The 4,872-nt window shown below is 38.0% G+C and overlaps 1 pseudogene; it reads right to left on the reverse strand.

The window, feature by feature from the left end:
• Positions 1–669: 669 nt before the first annotated feature.
• Positions 670–4,872, reverse strand: part of LOC102869669 — a 109,558-nt pseudogene continuing 105,355 nt past the window's right edge.

Consider the following 4,872-nt stretch of genomic DNA (forward strand, 5'->3'; position numbering starts at 1 on the left):
GTGACTGGGGTAATCGGGATGGGTGTGTCAGAGACAGTGAGATTGGCACAGGACAGAGCAGAGTTTAGGGCTGTTGTACATAGGGTCACTGTGAGTTGCAAGTGACTCAACTACACTTAACAACAACAACAACAGTGCCAAGAGTGTTTATTTGGATCTGAGTAGGATGAAATTGTTAACAATCTCAATCTCGTTTGTCTCTTTTAGTGATGCCAATTGCTCCAGTGGTGAGAATTTTGTTTTCTTGATGTTGAGCTTCAATCCATATTGAAGGCTGCAGTCCTTGACTTTCTGCAACAGATGCTTGAGGCTCTCCTCAGTTTCAGCAAACAAGGTAGTTTTGGGTTATTTTTTTCCCCAGTTTCATAAAGATCTATTTAATGATTGGTCAGTAACACATCTAATAGTTAAGTGTATTTAAATAATGCATGATAATTTCTCAGACTACACAGCTACAGCAATGCTAACCACCTAGATCACCAATTCAACTAGAAACTAGGTAACAAGTAACTGTCTAAATATTTAAAATACTGCTCTTGTTTAAATTGTCCCCCCTTTTTTATTACCTTCATACAGGAATGGGTGGGGATGGGAGAGAAGTGTACTGGTCATGGTGAAATTAAGGCAAAATCTTCTGCTATCTATTTTCTGATGTTTTCTTTATCTAGATTAAGCCACCAATTCTAGGCCAAGCCAATGTTTGTGTCCTCTAGCATTAGTGCTTTTCCATCTACCGGAGCTGACAGGGTAAACTTCACATTAGATCTCAGAGTCTGATTGTAGCCCACTGCAATTAAACTAGAGTTATTGACTTGTGCAGAAATGTGAGTGAGATCCAATGGATATTTAGCAGCAATGCTTAAACAAATGAGTGGAAATAGTATCAGATCACCAAGCAAAATTTACCAAAAAGATCTTCACATACTTTCTGCTAAATTGATCCTCGAAAAATTCTGTCCCACCACAGACACAAATGTATAACTGGAAGTCCTCAGTTTAGTAGCCCACTCCAAAGTTACTTCTTGTCAGTTTTGATTTTTGCACTGTCAAAGGTCAGCTGGTATTTAGCAAACCAGCCTGCATAACCACAGACAGCTGGACCATAGAGAATTGCAGGTCCAGCAAATTCAAAGTCAACATCATAACCAAGGTTTATGCTTTCCCTCTTATAAGAAGGTTTGATTTGATGACTTTTCTTTCCTGTATCTGGTGAGAAGATAATATGAAATGTCAGTTTCAAGCCTTGACAAATCTAGTCTTTAATTCTGATGTCTGTTATCAGTGTTCCATTTTTCTGTGAAAGTCAAATTATCTTCAGACTATGTATATTTGATCTCCAATGAACCAATAACTTTACCAGTGTTTGTATAAAATGAATCAGATGTTGAGCATTGCACTCCACTGCACATCTTTGTTTTCACATCCAGTTTTACCAAACCAAAAGCAAATCCTTTGTAAAAAATAATCTCTGACAGCTTTGCCAAGACAAGCATATGATGCAGGAATGCACACTGACCTCTGGCAGCTCTGTCCTTAAGTCACCAGGGTAAGACTTTGGAAAGGGATCATCTGGTAGTCTCTTACTGGAGTCATTCCACTACTCTGCTTGCAGATAAGTCTATTCTACTTACTCAAAGATAGGTTGCCACTAACTTGAGTACCTAGTTAAGGATGTGCTTAGTTGAGTTCTTCAACACCAACCCATATGGTGAGGTCTTGATGTGCATGTGAACACTGAATCAGGATGCTCTCTAGAGGCAGGGATACTGAAACTTCATCTACTGTGCTTTGGGTATGGTGTCAGGAGTCATTAGGAAAAGTGGAAGATCAGTGATATGGAGGAAGGTATTCCGTGAGATAATGGATTGCCACAGCAACTGCAACAATAGGGTTCAGCAGGGCAGCGATTTTGAGGATGGTACAGAATAGGGCAAGGATAGGCTCACTATTAGTAATAATTATCTCAACAACACTAAACAACAACTAACTTTGATGAAGGCTCTCAGGTGGCATAATCTGTAGTAAATCACACTGTTAAACCAAAGGCAGCGCATATCTAGAAATTCTCATCCACCGGTCACTCCCAGGGGTGTAGTCTCACCTTGTTAAGATTTACAACCTTGGAAAAGTGGGGTAGAGGGTTGCTATGGTTCAATACCAGCTCCCTCACCATGAGTTTGAATTTGAGATTGTTTTAGGGTCTTAGTAGAGTGATAGGTTAAATGTTGGGTTGTTAGTGTAAGGTTGGCAGTTCAGACTAAGAGCTTGCTCTATAGGAGAAAGATGGACAGTATCCTCAGGTAAAGATTTACCACCTCACAAACTGAATAGAAGGTTGCTATGAATCAGAATTGACTTAATACCATTGGGTTTGGGTTTGGTTTTTGGCTTACCTGGTGGTAGAAAACCCACTTTCAATTGCTGTTTTACAGAAGGAAAAGCCACGTGCAGGATTATGGATCAGAAAGGCCTCAAATACCATCCAAATTTATGCCAGCAGTGGAAATAGAGTTCCAGTTAACTACAGATTTCACCCTTCCATAAGCCAAGTGCTTCAGAACTCTGGTGGCCTAGTGGTAAGAAGCTGTGTTCAGGCTGCTCTGCGAGAAGGATGGCTAATCTCCTCCCGTGTGATCTGCCTTAGAAAACCCACTGGAGAGTCAGCTATGGGTTGGTTCCAGCTCTACAATACGCAACAAGAATGCAATACTAAGACTTATTTGGTATCCTTGATAGCTAAGTGAGGTACTATTTCTTTCCTGTAAAATTATCCTAGTCATACCCTTACGTTCCAGGCTTAAGGAGTTATATTCTTTAAGTATATTGTTTTATTTTTTTTTTTTTTTTTATTGAGATAAACCCATATTGAAGCTGTAGTCTTCAGTCTTCTGCAACAAGTATTTCATACCATCTAACATCTTTCTTTCATATTGGTTTGCATTCAAAATTTGTATACATTGTGTTTCACACTTTCTTTCATTGACATTGTGCTTCATACAGTCATTCCCATGCATTGAGTTATATATGAGTATTGTTGGGTTGTGTTTTTTCTTCTTATTCTCTTTCTCAATAGTTCTTTCTCATTTCTGTTCGCATTTACAATGCTCTGTAGTCTGATTCAGTTTATGTTCAATAGGATATTAATTCCAGGAGTGCTAACCAAAGTAAAAAAAAAAGATGATTGTCACAAAACACATATGAATCATTGAATGGAACACCAGTTTGCTCTGTAAACTTCCACTCAATCACAATAAAAAGCCATAAATAAACCAACCCAACAAAGAAATGTAAAACAGAATTCATCAGACTCGAGTTCTGCCTGTCAGGTTATCAAAAAGTTTTCAAAATTGAAGATTTTAGGTATTTAAAAATAACTTAGCATTCTGTTTGCATACTAATTTAATTTTTTAGCATTCTTTTTTTCCCCTAAATTGCAGTGAGAATATACACAAAGAACCATGTGCCAACTCAACTGGTTTTACATGTTCATGTGCAAGCCTCTAATTTTATTAGTTCCTCTTGAAGGTGGCTAACAATCACTTGATGCCAACACAAGGATTTAGATTCAATAGGTGTGGGCTTGGGCCAAGGAGTTTAACAAATGCCCCCAGGTTATTCAAATGTAAATATCCATCAGTCCACTTTGAAAAGCTTTAGTCTAATCACTTACTAATGATAATTACTCTGAACCCAGACCTCTTTACTGACTCTGGAGCTTTATTCCTTTGGCTAAAGGTTTTTTAGTCATTAGTTTCCTGTCAAGAGTGGGGAGACCACCTCTTTGCTCTTTTCTGCCTGCTTAATATTCAAACTAGTCGAACTAATTTGGCAGCCACATAATTATCATTTGTTGCCCAGAAGGAAATTCATATGCAGCATAGTACTCTGTGTCTTGTCTACTGAACTCGAAAACAGTCCCCAGTTCATACACATGGTTGCATAAATATTGTAAGTATGTTTTAAAATAATCCCATAACTCCTAGAAGTAGCTAAATCAGGGCTTCTGTCAAGGATTCTCCCCAAAAGGGGTCTAAAAGAAAAGAAAAAGAAACAAGAGCTATTTAACAAGGACAGTTTCTTTCAAATATAATAATGGATATATCCTGAGGTTGGAAGTTGAGAGAATTTGGTTCCTATGGGACTTTCCACAACACACTTACCTTTGTGTGTCAATGTCCTGTTCTGTAAAATAATAATTATTTTTTTATATTTCTAGGATAAAATGAGATACTGTATAAGGATCTTGCCACACAAATCAAATAAGAAAGTTTTACCTAGAAAACAAACTTAACATCTTTATAAACTTAATCGTTGCATCAAAGAATTAATCTTTTCAAATTTTAATTGCACCAGCATTATATTCTTATATACAAGGGAAGGAAACAATGCTGATGCTATAAATTGTCTCTAATCTCACCACAGATCTGGTGGCCAAAGGCACATGGTTTGAATGCACCAGCTATTCCACGGGAAAAGGGTGAGCAGTCTCCTCTCAGGAGATTTACTGCCTCTTAAAGCTGGAGGTTCTGACTCAATGGCACAGAACAACAACAGCAATCTCATAATTGATGGTGAAGTAAATGAAGAAAGCCCAAAGGCATGGCTAGTGAAGTCAATTATAATTCAGAGATCCTCCATTGGGTTTCTGAGGCTGTAAATATTCACAAGAGGAGACTGCCCATCTTTCTCCTGAGGAGCAACTGCTGAATTCAACTCTTGATCTGTTGGGTAGCAGAACAGTATGATAAATACTATATCTCCACAGCTCTTTAGATGAAAGTAGCTCAAAAGAATTCAACGTCATATACAAAAACCAACTCAAGGTGGATCATGGACCTAGGACTAAAACCAAGGGCTATAAACTTCATTCAA

The sequence above is a fragment of the Elephantulus edwardii genome, unplaced genomic scaffold (assembly GCF_000299155.1).
Source record: "Elephantulus edwardii isolate Elephantulus edwardi_28Jun2011 unplaced genomic scaffold, EleEdw1.0 scaffold00018, whole genome shotgun sequence".
In the NCBI taxonomy this organism is placed as follows: Eukaryota; Metazoa; Chordata; class Mammalia; order Macroscelidea; family Macroscelididae; genus Elephantulus; species Elephantulus edwardii.